Consider the following 20644-nt stretch of genomic DNA (forward strand, 5'->3'; position numbering starts at 1 on the left):
CTTAGAAGTTAATAATATTGTGTCTCAGGAGTCCGGGAACATTGCTCAATTTCTCACATGTTAAGGACAGTGTGCCTAGGGTTCCCAGCACTGGGCCCTCTGCATGTTCTGTGAAGAGGGTGAGTAATTGGTGAAAGAAGGTCTGTGGCCTCAGGAAATAGAAGCAGGAGAGATGTGAGAATAAACAAAAAGTTTTAAAGCTCTCAAAAAAATTCATAATTGAGTTCACTCAAAAAAAAAATCTAAGTGTTTGCTACTTGGGGGCCCTGGTCCTGATGCTGGAGGTACAAAGGCGACCAGGCAAATATGTTTACTTTTTGATCGTATAATCTCATGTGTAGAAATTTAAACACACACCTCCACAGTTATAAAACTGGTTATACAGGGTTGTTTATTGTGACCTTATCTGTAGCAGCATAATTTAAATGCACATTTATAGGAGCATTGCTTGGACAAATTATGGCACAGCTACCATAATACAGTGCCTTGTAGCTGCAGAAAATGAGAAAAAACTATGATTTGATACGGTGAAAATTTCAGGATATATTAGTAAGTGAAAAATGTAAAGTGCAAAAGAGTATATAACATGTTTCTGTTTGTATAAGGAAGAAGGGGGAATAAGTACATCTGTATATACATATGTAGGTATATATTATTTTTCATGAAAATATAAAACAAACCCATGGGAAGGGTAAGCCAGAAACTAATAAAAATGTTTACCTAAAGAGGATGCTTAGATGGGGAATGAGATGTCTCTGAATGTATATTTTTATGTAGTTTGCCTTTCATATCATAATCGAGAAACAAAAAGGATGGGAAAAGCAAACCCTAATATTGAATACAAACAGAAAGAGATGATCCTAATGGTACATGAAATTGAAAATATAACCACACAGAAAAAAATTAATTCAAACACCTTTGAACTCAGTTCTCTTTCTTTATTCTTAGTATAATATACTGAAGACAAAATTAACTGCAAAGAAATCTTGAGCTTAGTAGGTTTGTTGCTGATAATAGTATTGGTATTACACTCCTGAAATCCTTTTGAATGTATCATAGGACAGAGTAAAAAATGAATTAATAGATATTTTTGGAGGCCGGTGTTTTTCCTATGGGAGAAGGGATGTACAAATATTGAATGGAAGAAATTAGGAGGAGCACTATGGTAGTAGACTGGATTTGGAGATATTAAATATTAACTCATAATTTAAAATGAGGTTTCCTCTAGTTTTGCCCACCAGAAGGGAGCAAAAATACCCCCAAATTGTGAGCACATCTGGTGCCTAGATCTTGGTTTCTGATTGGGACTCCTTGGAGAAATGGCTGATTCCAGGTCTAAGGCAGGGAAAGCTCAGGGGGAGCCTGCATTGTTGTGCCAGAAATCAAGGAAGGAAAATGTTCAAAGACAGTGAGGTCTGCACAGAAGGGCACAGGACTTAGCTTGAAGGAGCACCTTTCAAACTTGGGCCCATTTGAGAATCACAAAGAAAAATGATGGTAATGGATTATAACATATCAACAAAAGAAATCCAGTGAGTCCACAGTAATACTTAGAAGAGAGGAAAAAGGAATAATTCTTTATTTTAGGAGAATGCCAGCAGATAAATGTAGAAGGAATGAATGACGTAGAAAAATTATCATTTTTTTTAAATCCCCAGTGTGATAATTGATTCAAGCAAAGATCATCGGTGGTTGCAGAAACCACTGGAGGAAAGTTGTTGGGGAACACAGGAGGCGCACATGGTCTCAAAATATCACCCCCAGGTTACATATAATCACAGCGAAGACACGTGCTTGCAGTGGCGATATCTGGCTGTCATCGCATTTTTAATCAAACAGTCAAGCCTGGCATCATTAATGGGGTGCATAGCATCATAAGCCACTAGATAAAATGCGGTAGAAGGTACCACATCACCTTTCTGGTACCGTTGCCAGCCGTGTTGTACTATGATTCTAATTCTGAGGAAGCAGCCAGATGAATCTGGAATGTGGAACATTCTACAAGACAACTGGCTTGAATTCCATATTGGTGACTGGGGGAGACTGCAGAGATAGATCCCACAGCCAAAATGCAGTGTGTGAACTGTGATAGGGATCTGTATCAGAAGAAAAGCAGGTCACTGAAGGGCATTTTGCGGGCAATTGGTAAGGAAGAATTTTTGAATTAATGTTAATTTCCTTAGGCATGGTAAGGGTGTTTGGGGGAGGTTCACGCTGAAGTATTGAAGTGTGAAATACACTTTCAGATGGTTTGGCAAAAGGAAAGTGTATGTGTGTGTAGATACGCATATGTCTGTAAGTATACCTGTGTATATATTATGTGGATGTGTATACATGTACATATATATGGGGAGGAGGGAGATAGCAGGTGTATCGCGACATGATGTTGACAGTTTGTGACTCTAGGTGAGCTGTGTTTGGGAGTCGGTTGTCCTGTTCTTTCACCTTTTCTGTGACTTAAAAAGACATTTTAATGCAGTGGAAAAGCACAGTAAATAATTAAAATATAGGACGATAAATGCTATGATTTGAACAAATAAAAAGAGAGGAGGGATACAAACATGAAGTACCTGGTTCTTATTAAGAAATTTTCCTCTTCCCATTCCTTTTGTTCTCCATAGTGATTGTTCAGTAAATATTTGTTGCTTTGTTAAGATTTTTACTTAAGGACATAGTTTACATTAAATGATTCCAAGAACTGTATTCCTTAGTACACTTATGTGGTTTTAGTAACCTTTACACACATGCCACGTGTAATTGAAGATCATTATGTATATATACATAGCTCTATTGAAAGCTTTAAAAAAAAAACCTACCATTTTGTTTCATGGTGGCAGGATGAATCACAAACCACACTTTGTTGATTGATTGATTGATTCTAATGTTAGAATCAGCTGGTACCTCTAAAAGGCATGGAGCAAGTGGATGCAGGCGGTGCAGTGTTCATTAGTATTTTAAGACCTGCAATCCACAAATGCCAAGAAGTCAAGTTAGCCAGTTCTGATCCTGTAGGAAGTAAGATGGACAGTCCACCAGTGAGGTCAAGTATGATTAGAATCTGCAACTCTTGGGTTAATGAGCTATTCAGGTGAAAAATCACATATATTAAAAAAAATTTTTTTTAAATGCACAGTGTCTAATTTCTTTGCAGAAAATTTATCTTATTTCTTCTGCATGTTGTCAAACTATATAGAAAATATTGAGCATGTTTTTATGAAAATGAGCTTTTAACTTATCATTGGCAGTAATTTAAATTAGAAAGTCATGGTTTTGTAGTTTTCTAGTTACTTTTTTGCTGGGATGGTCGCTGGGAGACAAAAGATATAAAAAGGATGAAGAGTATTTCAGTCTCATTTTATTTTATTTTATTTTTTTTGCGATACGCGGGCCTCTCACTGTTGTGGCCTCTCCCATTGCGGAGCACAGGCTCCGGATGCGCAGGCTCAGCAGCCATGGCTCACGGGCCCAGCCGCTCTGTGGGATCTTCCCAGACTGGGGCATGAACCCCTGTCCCCTGCATAGGCAGGCGGACTCTCAACCACTGCGCCACCAGGGAAGCCCTCAGTCTCATTTTAGATATTATCATTTGAATAAAACATGCCTTTCTGAAAACTCGTCTCTTTTCTTAAAGAAACCAAGATGAGTAGGTGTGAGACCTAATGGCTTCCCTTGATTTTTGTTTATCCATTCTAGTTATTTTTCTTCATTTAATGTGTATTTAGTGTGAGTTTTTACTATGGGTCAGGGCTTAGATTGTTGTTCTTTGTGCTTTCATGTGTTCCAGGGGCTGGCTGAGCAGGTGGGGTACATAGAGAGACAACTATACAAAGCATCTTAGGCCCTTGAGCAACTTACACACATATCTACACACACATACATACTTTCCTTTTGCCAAACCATCCAAAAGTGTTTTTCACACCTAAATACTTCAGCATGAATCTCCCCAAAACACCATTACCCGCCCCCCCACACACACTCTTTTTTTTTCCCCTAGACCATTAGAGGGTGTATTACATACAACATATCTTTTGTCCCTAAATACTCAAGTGTTGAGGAACTTATATTCTGATTGAAGGTAAAACATACATATTTGAAACAACTGGAGGAAAGTAAAAATGTGGTGACTCAAACAGCCAATTAACAGGTTTTTATCAATGTCAGGCTAACACATTGCCTTCTGGATGATAGAAAACTTTTCAGGCTAAAACTACTGTTATTTGCTAATAGGCAATTACTTGACCTTTTAAAACTTTCACCGTAATTTCCAGCATTTGAGCCTCAAGCTTATATGACTTCCTAATATTCAAGGAAACTTTCAAAAATTTATATTTTTAATTAAAATATATCTTACAGACAAAAGAGAATGTATCACCTGTAGTTTAAAGATAATAGTAATTTTTCACCCTGTTCATTAGTATATCAGTAGAACATTTGTCAAAGAAATGCTTTTGGGGGGGTATTTTTAATCATATAATAAAAATAGCTTGGAGTAAATTTTTGTAGGGGGAATATTTTATTTTGTTCAAATAAATACAGATTGTTATATATTGGAGGTATAATGAGGTAATGGGAACTTTGTTTTACCATTAAGTTAATTTCTTATTTTGGACTTCAGCTCTTGGTGGGCCTGCCATCCATGAATGGGTTGGATTCAGGGTGATTTTGAGATGCCTTGTTTTTTTTTAAAGAAATAATTGTGTCCTATATGCCTGCAAATACTTATAAAGACTGCTTTGTAGGTAGTCTAAGGAAGAGAAAAAAGACAATGTAATAAGAATTTGAGAATTCATTAAGGAATTGACAAAGTAATTTAAGATGATTTCTTAATGAAAAACTATAGGAAGCCAATTTGATCAACATTGAAAAATCATATATTGGAATATGTTAGAATAACTTAGATGACTGTTTCTAGTTAACCATAGTTGAGTTCTCTGATGCTGTTGCTTGTCATTTGAATAATAAAAAGTGTTATTTACAACAGACAAAAAGCAGCAGTATATAATTGATATTCATTTATTTTATTAAAGAAATCTGATTTGGTGAAAACAATCAGAAAATAGTATTTTTAACACTAGTAGTAAAATTTTTTTAATCCATAAAACGCCTCATTTATTTTTATAGCAATTTGATGACACATCTGCTTGATTTATTCAGCTGAAAAAGAAAATGTTGGTTCTTGGTGTTTGGTAAAATTGCTTTGTTAAATTATTTTCTAAATTGTTCAACTTTTAACAAATGACATTTGATACTAACACTGGAAAGCAATTTCAGCTAATTAAGTAGATCCCTCTGTAAACCATTGGAACATTAAGATGACATACTGTTCATTCAAGATTATTTTAATTGGTACAATTATTGTAATTTTCTGGCAATTATGTGTTGAGCTAAAAGCTTTTGTCTAGATCATTTGAGGGCTTTTTTTGTTAACATACATTTAGTAAGAAGAAAGGGAGTAAAATAAAAACTGTAGATAAAGATTTTCTGTCTACTTTTATTACAGAGTTTAGACACCATTGAGATATTTTAGTATAAAAGTTTATTTCTGATATTTTTCAGTAAGCATTTTAAGCAATGATAGAGGTTTTTAAAAGATCAATTTAAATAGTTTTCATGAAGATAACATTTCAAATTTCTGTTTAGACACTGCTCAACCAGCCTTTTACTTAGGATGATGTGGTCAGAATTAGTTTTGTGATAAGGATAATGCCTTACCAAACAATACTTTGTTTTGGTCCTTTATTTTGATTTTTTTTAAAACAATAAGTTTTGAGGGAACCTCAGAATCGTAGCCATTTTCTTTTTGCGGAAATATCTACTACTTGCTGACTAGACACTGCAGACATCTAGTTTGTAACATTTATCTTAAATTCAGTATCTTTAAATTATTCAAGTAGCAGTATTTCTGTACTTAGGATGTTTTTCATAATAAAACATCGTATTGTCTGATATTCCTTCCTGATACTCACCCGAAGTTTTCATAAGCTTGGTTTTATCACTTCTAGTGACCTCATGCCTCTGTTTAGCTCTCACTAACCGCCTTCCTCTTTCCTTGAAGTTCTGGGTGATTACTGGTACCCCTCCCTACCCCATTATGTGGCCCAGATTATGCATAGGCTTGTTTCTTTTGCATGTGGACTTAAGTTATGAATTTGAATAGCATAAAAAAATTGGACAGTAGTTAGTTTAGATTTGCGAAGAAGTCTTATCTCCTATGTAGCACAAAGTACATTCTTTGTACTGATGATTTTTTCTTAATTTAGGTTTGAGATACTATAAATATTTATTCCCAGTACTGTTTTATGTATGCTCTTTTAGTGTTTTTTATATATAGTTGAGAATCTTAATGAAATTCTATCTTCTTGACATGATGTGTCTTCTCTGTAGGTGTTGGTGTTGTCATCATTCCACCATTATTAAATTACTGTCTTGTGTATAGTTGTTATTTCCATTTTTTCCCTCAAAACACTCTTGCCCTTAATGTGTATATAATGTAAATACTTTATTCAGGGGTTCAATACTTTATCAATATCTTTATCTTTAAAAAAAAAACTGATTGAATTCTTTGCAAAATCATGAAATAATTCTCCATATAGGAAAGGAAACTAAGCAGGTTTGTGCTGAAAAAAAATAAAATATAATCTAAAATAGAAATCATATTTTAACTGGATGAAATAAATAACAGTATATTTGCCAGGTTTAATGTGAAGATTGAGTCTTCAGACCATGAACAAAGATGCCGTAAACAAATGTAATGTTGACAGTTAAACATGCATTTCTTATTATGCATTGTTTATTTTTATTCATTGTCTTTGTGGAAATTGATTGGAAAATTCAGGTTCCTAAAGATAAATAAAGGTGAAGGGCAGAATTTTTTAGTTTACTTCGATATACCTGCAAATCATGCCTGTGTTTGTTGTTCAGAGAAAAAAAAAGAAGCATGGAAACTAGACATGTTTGACTGTTTTTTGAGTTTATCTATTTATATATTTTGCTACTTCTTTATTGTTGCTACCAGACTCGTAGCAACATCCAAACATATGAGAGAAATTAATGGGAGAAAGCTTAGAATTCATTCATTTATTCAGGAAATAGTTATTGAGCACCCATTATGACCAGGCACCATTGTAGGAGCCTGGATATGTCCATGACCAATACAGACACAGATCCCTAAGCTGGGGAGCTTATTACTCTATCAGGGAGGTATGAGTGATAAGCAGTCTCTGTAACACACACCTCTACAGCATGTTAAGAGGTGACAAGTGCTATGGAAAAAATAAAAAGCAGAGTTAGGGGGAGGAAGAATGGTGCAGGGTCCAGACTGCTCAAGAGGCTCAGGGGAGGCCTCCTTGAGGAGAGAAATATTGACCAGAGACTTGAAGGAAGAGAGAAAGAATTAGCCAAGTAGGTATCTAGGGAAAGCGTTTCTAGGCAGAGGGAACAGTTTGGACAAAGGGCCTAAGGCCGGAGAGTGCCTGGGATGTTTGGGGAGCAGCAACAACAAGGGATCTGGTGTGGCTGGAGGGAATTCTGTAGGGGGAAGTGGGGGAGATGAGGTCAGGGAGGTCAGGGGGTGCGGGTCACCGACAGCTTTTAGGAGGAACATTGTAAGGACTTTGGCTTTTACTCTGAGTAAAATGGAGATCCACTGCAGGGCCTTGAAAAAATTGTACACGTACCCAGAATGCTCTAAGGTGCCTGTTATTTGGTCATATCAGTGTAACTTGGAACCGACTTAGGGAACCCTGTTGACCTAAGGGAGTGTATTTTCAGAATCCTGTGCTGGCAAGAAGATAACAGTGAAACTCGGTAGAAAAATTAGGGTAAAAGGAACGTTGTGGAGAAAGTAGGTGGCAGTCGCACAGTAAAGATGAAATGAGCAGTAGAGAATGGTCCATGGTGGCACTCCACGAATATGAGAGAGCTGAGAAATGAATAACATCATCCGTAGTCTTGTTGCAGTGTCCTGATAGAAAACTCATTAGTTACTCTAAACATCTGCAAGAATTTATGTGACTTCCCTGCCTGTTTCTTCTGCTGTAATAGTTTCATGTTTCTTAAGATCATTTTATTCTTTATTTTCTGATAAAATGATGGATTTATAAGCATAATTTTGGGGTCAGTGTTTTCACCTGCCTCTTTCCTTTGGAATTGCCAACTGCATGTCCTGTCCTGCCCCGCTACCCCTCACATCTAAACCCCAGCTTGAGAGTGAAAGGTGCTTCCCGCTGCATTGAAAACTGATAGGTGTACAGAGCACCTTGCTTGTAGAGTAGTATTGAATTTGATGTATGAGTAGTGTAAGATGGAAATGGTGGTCATTTCAATATCAAATGGGGTTCTAAGGATAATGAGAAATAGTTGGTCAGAATTCTAAATACAGGAATCAGGTTTATCTGGAGCTCCAAACAATCTTAGCATGGATTTCCAGCCCCTCCTCATGCCTTCTCCCTCTTGCCTTTTACCTTTCCACCTGTATTTATCTCTGGCCCATCCTCCCCTCTCCCACCTTATTCTGGTCTCACCTTAAATGTCACTACCTCGGGAACCCTTTTGTATCCAGGCGTATCCCAGTCTCCAAGATTTTATTAGATGTGTTCATTATACACTGGTATGTTACTTCATGATACTTCCCATAGTTACCTTTTATAAATATTTGCATTGCTGTTTCTTTAATATTTGTTTCCTGAGCTAGACTCTTAATGCCACGAAATGTAACTTCCTTAAACCTTTCTGATTCCTTGTTTCTAGACATTCTTGGCATAGAGTAGGCAGTAGTGGGTATTTCTGAAAGAATAAAGAAATATGATGATGACATTTGCATTGAGGAAAGCATGGATTTGGGGAAGGTGGTAAATGAGAAGCCACATTTTATCTTGAAAAAAATAGCTGTCCATACAGACGTGTCCTTCTTTGGTTCTAAACGTGGGTAAACATTTTCCTTTGTCATTAATACTAGTAGATCCCTGGGCAAGGCACATAGAACGTTTTCAGAACACAAAGGTTGAATGGTGACTACATATTTCAGCTGACACCTAGTAGATTCTGCCTTTTGTCAGCTGATAGTAAAATCAAAGCAATGTTTTCATAGGCATTTCCCTGTAACGGTGAGTTCAGCTGCGTTTGGAAGGTTTCTTACATTCGTAATGGTTTTATGAATGGCCCAATTTGGAGTTGCTTCCTATGGGCACACTTTGAGACAGGTTCCTCCCACTTTAGTTTCTATTTACAGGCTGTTGTCAGTATTGTTTAAAAAGGCCCTTTGACTTAGCTGGACTCTGTTTTTGTTATGCTAAACATTTTGATTGTGTTCATTCATTAACCGAATGTTTATAGAGTTTATTACGTGCCGGCACATGCTAATAAAAGCAGTAACTAGTATTACTTGAGCCCTCAATATATGCCACACATTGGATTTGTCTAGATTATTTCATTTAATACTCGTAACTCTGGGAGGCAGATAGATTATTTCATTTAATACTCGTAACTCTGGGAGGCAGAGAGAGCGGGCATTACCTAAGGTCACACAGCCATAGCTGTTGGAGCTTCCCCAGCCCCATTTCTGGAAGCCAGGAGGCTGTCTGTGACTACAGAGCTAGGCAGTGGGTCTGAGATATTAGAAATGCAGAATTAAACTAATTTTATTATTTCCAGATATAATTTATTCATTTTCAAGTGAATATTTAGAATCATTTATTGTGTATCAATGGGAATGTTGTAGCAAATACACATTTTTTTAGAGGATGGAATTTATCTTTTCCATTAAAAAAATGCAAACTTCTTAGCAACTTATGTAAAACCCCAAATCAGTGCTTCATTCAGTTCTGATTGTGTCTACTAACTGCAGTAGGTTTTGTATGGAAAACTGAAAAAAAAAATCGGTTGTGATATTTAGCACTTAAGCAGCTGGTACATCTGTGTGTTTAAGCCTTTATACCATTTTTATGTCTGCTAAGTGTCTGTAATTTTTTTCTTGATAGCGTTTTCAATAGCTTTTCTTTTGTTTTCAATAGGGTAAAATTGATTTTTTAAATATTTTCTCATTTAAACTCATAATGCCATTTTCAGTATTTTATACTAATATAGAACAAAGAAGGAATTTTTAAAAATTTATTTATTTTTGGCTGCGTTGGGTCTTTATTCCTGCGTGCGGGCTTTCTTTAGTTGCTGTGAGTGGGGACTACTTGTTGCGGTGCGTGGGCTTCTGATTGTGGTGGCTTCTCGTTGCGGAGCACGGGCTCTAGGAGCACAGGCTTCAGTAGTTGTGGCACGCGGGCTCAGTAGTTGTGGCTCGCGGGCTCTAGAGCGCAGGCTCAGGAGTTGCAGCGCACGGGTTTAGTTGCTCCACGTCATATGGGATGTTCCCAGACCAGGGCTCGAACCTGTGTCCCCTGCACTGTCAGGCAGATTCTTAACCACTGAGCCACTAGGGAAGCCCAAAGAAGGAATTTTAAATGTTTCAAAGTTGTGTGTTTCTAACTTTAACATGAAAAACTAAAATATATTAACTAAGAAGACTATTTGAAAACAGTATTAAAAAATCAGTTTTTCTAAACATGTTTTAATATGTAAAATAAAAAATATCATTACCTATGCAGGTTTATAGTTTACTTTATAATACAGTAAGAATATTATGCATATTTACATTAAAAAACAAATATCATTATTGAAGGATTCAAATTTGTCCAAAAAATTAAATATACCATTAGAGATCAGGTAGAGATCAGTATTTTCCCTGAAATTATTTTTTTTCAACAGAGGTTTGTGATTTCAGAATTTCAAATCAAAATACTTTTAAGACTCTTCAAAATTTGAGAATAAGCAAAGGCAATGTGTAATAAAAATGCCAGCTAATTGAAGTGCTAAGGTAATGGTGAGATGCTTATGTAAAACCACGAAGCACATGACCTCTGTTTGCAATGTCCAAAAAGTCCACGAGGGGGGAGTATTTCACCAGAAACATTGTTAGCACGGTTGGCCAAGAAATAAGAGTGAATGCGTTTTGCTTTCCCTTTTCCATGGCAGAAAAACAAGAAAAACACTGAGTTTAATGAACATTTTAAACTGTCTAAGGTTCAACTTTCATTCCTGTTATTTAAAGAATGGCTTCACAGGACTTTTGTAAGCACTGAGAATCATGATCATAAACGAATGGTTGGTTATCTGATCGTATGGTATAGTTTTTATTAAGTTTAGTGTAGTACTTTTTGCTCCTAAAATTCTTTTAAAGTTACTATTGGGCAAAGGGATATGAAGAACAAGGAGTTTTTTTTAATTGATCTGCCTACAAATTTATGTTTATATATTAAAATACTAAATCCTAAACATTGTAGATCTTGGGTTCCGTGCTGATTAAACGTTAAACCTTTAAGATAACTCGTATAATAAAAGTTTTGCTTTAATCTTGGGCATATTTATAGGCAGACTCTGAGTTCAGAGCCTCCATTCCCTGATTGTTATTCAGAATTTTACTGCAAAACATTTGTGCCCTGTATATGATTAGTGTAACACTTCTTACGATTTCTTAAAGGCAGCAATAACATGAACATCTCTTATTGCTTGCTAGCACCTCACGATGTTATTAGTGTTCCTCAAACAGCTATGAAAATTGGATCTTATTTACTTCTGTCAGAATGTTTTAAAATGTCATATCATCGTATAAACTCTTGATATAAAACTAGGGCTTTGCTTTTTTAATGAGAGAGAACTATTTTCATATTGTCTGTTGTGAAATGTTTTGCCTCAGCCTCTTTACTGAAGTTTTCTCTGTTACCTTAGCTTGAAATTACTGTTTTGTCATCTGAATTGCTATCATCTGATCACCTGCATGGGAATACTGGGGTAGGCATCATGCTATAGTACATGGTTTTTCAGGCTTTTTCCCCCCTGGTGGAAACCTTGTTGCAAATTCAATCTTATGTAGAAACCCAATAAATAAAGCAGAATGAATATAAATTAATTGATTCAAATTATAACATTTACTGATAAATTCAGATAGGAAAATGAGCTGTTCTGAAGAATATTAAAATTAAAACGTGTGGATGATTGTTGCAGTCCTATGTTGGATCAAACATCTATTTGTTTCTATACTTAGTTTTGGTAATGTAATATCAAGAAAATTCTAAATCATGAGTAGATGCAAATGTTAACCAACTTTTAAACTTGCTTTGCAATGGTGGGATATTTTCAATTAATCTGATTCAGAAACTTGAAAGTTTAATTGGGGATTTTGTTTCTTAGGTGAATCACTAATATAATTTTACAGTTGCTCACTTTTTTTTTTGAATAGTCAAAGTGTTGGGTGCTGCTTCTCTGACTGGGTCCTGTCACCTGGGTCACGTCATGAATTATTACTGAGATCTTCTAACTAGCTTTGGCACTCTCTGCTCAGGCACGTAGGGTGGAGTAGTGTACTGGCTTGCGTAATTTTGTTAACGGAAAAGTGCTGGTCTGGATTTTAAAACAATGAAGGAATTTGAATATATACATGAAGATGGAGGAGAAACTTTATTTCCAAGTCTGCAAAAAATTGAAACAAAAAACCAGGATAACTTGCTAACACAGGCTTATATGTTGGTCTTCTTCAGTGTGTTAAAATTTAATGTGTAACAGCGTTCTATTTTATTATATTTTAAGGAGTTAAAAACAGGTAAATCATTAATTTAAGAATCGTGAGCCATGTCTGTGGCGCTCGGTTGGAACCAGCACAGGGAGCAGGGTACAGGGTTGTGAATCTGGCCGACGCAGGCTCCAGCTCTGCCCCTTACAGCCAGGCCACGGCAGGCCAGTTGCTTAACCTCTCTGAGCCTCAGGTTCCTCATTTTAAAAACTGAAATAACACCTCATGGAGCGTTGGGAAGGTAGATAAACTAGATAAAACATCGGGCTCAAAGAATGGCAAGCAGTAGGTATTCAGCAAATACTGGTTTTTAAAAAAATTTTTCCTTCCAGTTCTTTACAACATTTAAATATCTTTTCTATTAGATTTTATATAAGAAAGGGCTACCTCACTCAGAGCATTTTACATAATACACATAAATGAAGGCAGTGCCTTACCAGTATTACGGTTGAGCCTCAGCAGATGCTTTCTTCGTTACTTCTCTGGGCTTTCGTGTCTTACCTTCCCTGTTGATCCTTTCTCATCCCTGCGGTTACCAAAAGTACAGTCTTGCAGCCAGTAAAATTATGCTTACGTGTCTCGTGTTTACACTGCGAATCAAGGGAGCTCGGACATGAAAGGGACATCTGTGCGTAGGCCAGAGCTTTCCTTCATCACTTTGAGAGAAAGAGCATTTCCCCACATGGCAGGGGCGTGGGAAGCATCTGGAGGGCCATAGATAGGCCCTCAGAAATCTACCTCAGCCCCTTTGAAATAAGGAAGCTGGAGTCTAGAGAGTTAAATGACTTGTCTCAGATCACACACAGTTAACAAGTGACCCACCCTTTAAATACATTTTTATGCCTTAAAAAAGTCTCATGGCTTTTAATTTTAATTGTCAAACATTACAGCCTTATTCTAAGGAATCTGAGATCATCAAGTCTGGATCTAAGGAAAGTCATTGCAGTAAACACTCTGCTTTTTGTTTCAGAATACAGCCAAGTTGCATTTCATGCAGCCATTGTATTCCTAGAAATCACTGCCTTTATTAAAACTGAATTTAATGGGAAGCATCTAACATGTAAATACTCAGTAAGTTTATATAACAGCCTCAGAGGGGGATTTTTGTCCCCCTCAGACTTTGATTATACTACATTTGTTTCCTAGGCAGTTGAACAACCTCATTTCTCTTTGAGTGTAAATGCCTTTGTGTCAAAATGATTCAGTGCCTTTTTTTTTTTTTTAACAAGAATGAGATTTTTGTGGTCATAAAATTTTCCTCCTATTACTTCTACCACCAGAGTTACACCTTGTGCTACCCAGGTGAAGCTCAGCTGAAGCCCAGCTGCAGATATGCAAATTGTGCGTCTAATGGTAGTCTAGTGAGTTTGCATATTGAACACTCTTTTATCCATTAGATTACAGGCCTACATGTTTCCTCATTAGTGTAAAAAAAGTAATCTTGGGCCCTCATGTTTTTGCCAAATAGATCTCCTTGGAAATGAACACCCTCAATGGGAAACAGTTTTTTAAAAATGTAGAGTAAGCTCTTCTAGTAAGTAAAAGAGTAACATTGTTTAGCTCTGCCAGTGATCCCTGTGGCAACCTGGACAAGTATTTTTATGGTTTGCAGTAGTTACCAACCCTAATTAGATCACCCTTGAGCATACAAGTCACACATATCAAATATCAGACATCAGAAACAAACGAGCAAGCCTGAAGGTTGGCATGATTACATACCCAGTGTGCCACATGTACAAGTGCTTTGTTTGTTGTTTCCTAGTGTGCTTACTGAATAGGATGCCTATAAAATGCAACATTACTTTTGTGACTTTAAAGAGTGAGCAAACCTGACACTGTGCGCACTGTTGTCTTGAAAATCAGCTCTGACCACCACGTGGAGATGCCTCTTTGTTTTCTCTGCAACAAGTTCTTTGCTCCATTGAATGTTGCTTTGCACTCAGCACAACCTTCTGCATATGGAGAGTTTTAGCTTTTAATTACTTTAGTAACAGAAGTAATAAAGTACTTCTGTTACTTTAGCTATAGCAAGGAAAGTGTCTATTTTTCTGACCCCCTATGCTAACCGTTCTCTCCAGCACAATATGAAAGGTGACTCATGGAATCATTTTCAAGGTACTTTTTTCTTTTTTTGGCTGCACCATGCGGATCTTAGTTCCCCTGACCAGTGATTGAACCCATGCCCTCAGCAGTGAAAGCACAGAGTCTTAACCACAGGACCACCAGAGAATTCCTTCAAGGTACTTTTTAGGGGTGATTAAAACTTATGGGATGCAGCACACAGGAAAATTTATAACTATAAATACTTACATTTAAAAAGGAGAAAAATCTTGTATTAATAGCCTAACTTTAACCTTGGGAAACTAGAAAAAGAAGCAAATTTTACAAATTTCAAGTCTAGCAAAAGGAAGGAAATAATAATGATTAGAGTGGAAATAAATAGAGAATAAAATAACAGTAGTGGGAATTGACGAAACCAAAGCTCTTTGCAAAGATCAACAAAATTGACAAACCTTTCACTAGATTGACAGAAGAAATAAAAGGCAGAATTAACTAAAATCAGAAAATATGGATGTTACCACCCACCTTACAAAAATAAAAAGGATTGCAGACTACTCAGTGGATACACAAAAGGCATCTGACAAAATGCAACACCCTTTCGTGATTAAAAAACTGTTAGAAAACTAGGAGTAGAACGGAATTTACTTAACATGGTAAAGGGCATTTATGGAAAAACTTATTGCTAACATTCTCGGTGGTGAAAGATTGCAGGCTTCCCCCCTAAAGACAGGAACAAGATAAGGATGCCTGCTGCTATGGGCTGAATGTGTCCCCTGCAAAATTCATATGTTGAAAACCTACCCCCCAATGTGATGGTACTCAGAGGTGGAACCTTTGGGAGGTAAGTAGGTTTAGGTGAGGTCATGAGGGCTGAGTCCTTATGATGGGATTGGTGTCCTTATAAAAAGAATCAGAGAGCTAACTGCAAATCAGAGAGAGGGTTCTCATCAGAACCTGATCATGCTGGCACCCTGATCGCAGACTTTCAGACTCTAAGACCTGTGAGAAATAAATGTTGTTTAAGCCACCAGTCTATGGTATTCTGTTATAGCAGTCTGAGTTGACTAAGTCACCTGCTTTCACCACTGCTCTTCAACATTATACTGGAAGTTCTAGCTAGTACAGTTAGACAAGAAACAGAAATAAGTGGATCCATTTGGAAATGAGGAAGTGAAACTATCTTTAATCACAAATTACATGATGCTGTATGTAGAAAATCCCAAAGAATTTCACAAGAAAGCTACCAGAGCTGATAAATTCAATGTTTCAGGGTACAGATCAACACAAAAATCAGTTGAGTTTCTATACACTTCCAGTGAACAATCTGAAAGGAAATTAAGAAAGCACTTCTATTTACTATAGTGCCTAAAAGAATAAAATATCCAGGAATAAATTTAACCAATGGGGTAAAGAATTGTACACTGAAAACTACAAAACATTGGTAAATTAAAGAAGTTCTAAATAAATGGAAAGATATCCTATCTTCATGGATAGGAAGACTAAATATTGTCAATATTACCCAAAGTGATCTACAGATTCAGTGCAATCCCTTTCTAAATTCCTGTAGCCTTTTTTGCAGAAACAGAAACCTGATCCTCAAATTCATATGAAATTGCAAGAGACCCGAAATAGCCAAAACAATCTTGAAAAAGAATAAAGTTGGAGAACTCTTTCTCGATTTTAAAACGTATTACAGAAAGAGAATAACAAATACCATATGCTAACACATATATATGGAATCTAAAAATAAATAAATAAAATAAAATATGGTTCTGAAGAACCTAGGGGCAGGACAGGAATAAAGGCACAGAGGTAGAGAATGGACTTGAGGACACGGGGAGGGGGAAGGGTAAGCTGGGACAAAGTGAAAGAGTGGCATGGAATTATATATACTACCAAATGTAAAATAGATAGCTAGTGGGAAGCAGCTGCATAGCACAGGGAGATAGATCAGCTTGGTGCTTTGTGACCACCTAGAGGGGTGGGGTAGGGAGGGTGGGAGGGAGACACAAGAGGGAGGGGATATGGGGATATATGTATGTGTATAGCTGATTCACTTTGTTATAAAGCAGAAACTAACACACCATTGTAAAGCAATTATACTCCAATAAAGATGTTAAAAAAAACCCCACAAACTACAAAGCTGTAGTAATCAAAACACTGTGGCACTGATATAAGGACAGACATATAAACCAGTGGAATAGGGTTGAGAGTCAGGAAATAAACCCATACATCTATGGCCAGTTAAGCTTTAATAAGGGTGCCAAGTCCATTCAGTGGGGGAAAGAATAGTCTCTACAAGAAATGGTGCTGGAGCAGCTAGATTTCCACATGCAAAAGAATGAAGTTGGACCCTTATTTCACACCATGTACAAACATTAACTGAAATGGATCAGTGTACTCTTTCCCAAGCACAAGGTTTTTTTTTCAATATCAGAAAGGGTAATTAAAGTGAAAATTATTTTAAAAGAATAGAGTTCTTTGGGAACAATACTGTTTTGTGTAGTTTGTTCACTCTACAAATATTTATTACGCAAAAGTCATATGACAGCATTCTGCACTAAGCACTGGAGATACAGTGGTGAACAAAACCAAACTTGTTCTTAGCTTTCATGGAATTTACCGTCTAGTGTGGGGAGATAGACATTAATAAAATAATTCCACTACTGAATAATGTAACATTCTAATTGTGATATGGGTATGTAAGAAGGCATATGTGCTATCATGAGGGTTTGTCCTAGAGGAGTGCAATGTGGTTTCACGGGAGACTTCCCTGAAGAGGGGGAGCTGAGCTGAGAGACAAAGGATGAGCAGGAATTAACCTGGTTAAGACGGAAGGGGAGAGTGTGGTTAGCTCCAAAGTTGTCTAGGGGTTTTGTCTGCAGATAGTAATGGACTTAACAATGGATTTCATTTTATCTTTTGTTTCTGACCCCTTTGGCTACAATGTTGAGTGGCTGTTTTCTGTGTGTTCCATCTGTCTTCCAGAATCTCCAAGTGTTCTGTGCATAAAGAGTATTTAACAAACGGACACTCACTGATAGAAAGTATTTGAGAGTCTACTGGAAGTTAAATTGTTTCAAAGTAATTCAATTCTGAGGCAGTTAAGTTTTCCCCTTTTAAAATTTTTAGAGAAAATTTATCTTAATTTTTAATCTCTTACGATTAAATAATAACATTATTAGGCAGCTACTTTTAGACAAAGTAAGGTAAATATGCCTTCTTCATAAATTATGCTCTTAGAACCTATTTATATTTTGATTTAAAATGGAATTTTTCTATGTAATTTAAAACCTTATTTTGAATGGAAGTGATATGAACGGCTTATGTAATTTCTGCCAAGGAATTAATATGGACTTTCTCTAAACCACTGTCATTTATAATCAAAATGCTTTTACCTTACATTGATGTTGGCATTAACAAGTACTGCTAGATTGGTAGCATAGAAGGAGATTGCATTTAAACTTACTGGGAGATCACTGATGCCTGAGGTTTTATAATGCCTTCTGTGGGCCATTTAACTGCTGGCAACTTGAATTCACATGATTCATAATACTGGAAGTTTAAATTCACTCTTAATTGAAAAGTGAAGTTGCTTAAATTCTTTAAATACTAACCTTTGGAAAAATATCTGAAAAATAAGGGCACATATGATTTTGGTGGCCTACTGCCAAAAGATTATCATTTCCATAAATATCTCTTTCAGTAGAAGAGTTTAATGTATTGGGCTCAAAAGGTTAGAATAGAGACTTCAATCTGGAAACCAGCAGCAGACCGTTGGCCTGTGAACAGCAGTGTTATTCATCGTATTGAGAACACTGTTCACATTCAAGCTTAAGCAGAGCTGGCATTAAAATTCAGTTAATTTGTTTCATGTGACTTGTCAGCTGTGTTTTTATCTAAATCTTTCTAGCTTCTCTTCTTAGTATTTTATGTTAAACTCCTGAAATAGATGAACTACCTTTTTAACTGTTTAAGCTCTGATATTTTGGCCACTTCTGCAGATGATTCTGTGAAACCATTCTTCAAGTTTTCCATTTCATTTTAAATATATTTAATAATCAGTTTGAAAGCCGGTTTGATTTATTAAGAAGTAATCCCATTTCAGAGGGCTTTTTGTTATGTGCACGTGTGCATGAGTCCATAAAAGGGACTTCCTGAAATTCATTAAGACAAAATTGCTATCCTTATTTTCGAAGCAGCACCCTGTTCTTTTCTTGTTTGCTAATTTTGTTCTCTGGATTTTCTTTTAGATGGCTTTTAATAAATGGCTACTAGCCAAGTAGTGGGCCTGTGTAGTAAAGCGCTAGTCCCAGAGAAATTACGTAACTATAACTAATATTAGAGTAAGATTCCATTTCACTTTTTTTTTTTTTTTTTTGCGGTACGCGGGCTTCTCACTGTTGTGGCCTCTCCCGTTGTGGAGCACAGGCTCTGGACACGCAGGCTGAACGGCCATGGCTCACAGGCCCAGCCGCTCGGCGGCATGTGGGATCTTCCCGGACCGGGGCACGAACCCGTGTCCCCTGCATCGGCAGGCGGACTCTCAACCACTGCGCCACCAGGGAAGCCCCCATTTCACTTTTTTGAAGGGCATGAAAATCTTACTGCTTCTCTGAAACTAGACTCAGTATAATCTCACAGTTAATATTCTTGACTAATTGGGAATTGAGTGTTTTGAAGACATCTTCAGATTTACAGTGATTCTAAAACAGCTTTATGAGATATAATTGACATACAATAACCTGCCATATTTCAATTGTACAATTCCTGAAGTTTAAATATGTATACACATACATAGGCACGCAACACGCATCCCCACCAAATTGTCGCCGCCGTCAGGAGAGCAGACATATCACTTCCTAAAGTCCCCTCCCATTCCTTTGAAGTCTCTCCCTGTCATTTCTCTGCCTCACATCCCTGACTTCACAGGGAACCTTTATCCTTTTTCTGTCACTATAGGCTGGTTTACATTTTCTAGTTTTATATAAATGAAAAAAAATACAACTATGTATTCTTCATTTGTTATATTCTTTCACTCAACATGATTTACTCTGAGATTTATCCATGTTGCATATATAAGTAAGTCCATCCCTTTTTATTGCTAAGTAGTATTCCATTATATGGCTATACCACAAGTTATTTATCTTTTCCTTGTTAGTGGATGTTTGGGTTATATCCAGATTTGTCATCTACTTCCTTGTCTTTTAAGCTCCTTCATATTTTCCATTCCTTTATCTCTCTGTGATGTATTTTTACTCACTGCCTCAGATTGGCACATGGCCTGGCATGTAGTAGGTTGAACCCTATGGAATTGTCAATATTTGACTGTTTCGACCTATAAAAATGGCAGTTTCGTATAGTTCAGCATAGAAGTGTTTACTAAGTATTTTTTAATGAATGTCACTTGTTTTTACATTTAAGACCTCTGCCTGATACAAAAGTATTTACATATATAAATTCAACTAGATTAAAAGTTATGCATAATGAAAAATAGACTAAGTGACACTGTAATTGGTAGTTACCATGTCTGGTTGGTAAAATGATGTGGTTTTTTTCCCCTTTCTGCTTTTCTGTATTTCTTTGCCTTATATATATGCTTATATAGTAAGCACAGATTACTTTTATAATAGAAAATAAAACCTTTTTTAAAAAAGGAAAAATCTGTGCTTTTTTTCTAGTTCATGTAATTTATTTAGAAATTATTCTTTATTTCTTCTTTTCTTTGCAAAGGCAAGAACCCTAGAATTTTATAATAAGCATGGATTTTAGAGCCAGTCAGATTCTCTTAGCTGTGTGACTTAGGCAGACTGTTTAATTTGTCTGAGGCTGCTGTTCACATGTGTAAAATGGTAACTCATTTATAGTCTTCATGGAGAGGTAATCATTAACATGTGACCTACCTAGAATATGTTACTTTCCTTTCTCTGTTTTCCTAGCCCAAATCCTGCCTTTCATTAGGGCAAT

At 36.5% G+C, this 20644-nt stretch overlaps 1 protein-coding gene across 6 annotated transcripts in view; it reads left to right on the plus strand.

The window, feature by feature from the left end:
• KIDINS220 (kinase D interacting substrate 220) overlaps positions 1–20644 on the plus strand; it is an 87272-nt gene that overhangs the window by 43806 nt on the left and 22822 nt on the right. The gene's annotated exons all lie outside the window — the stretch shown is intronic.

Source organism: Phocoena phocoena, chromosome 14 (genome assembly GCF_963924675.1).
Source record: "Phocoena phocoena chromosome 14, mPhoPho1.1, whole genome shotgun sequence".
NCBI classification, from domain to species: domain Eukaryota; kingdom Metazoa; phylum Chordata; class Mammalia; order Artiodactyla; family Phocoenidae; genus Phocoena; species Phocoena phocoena.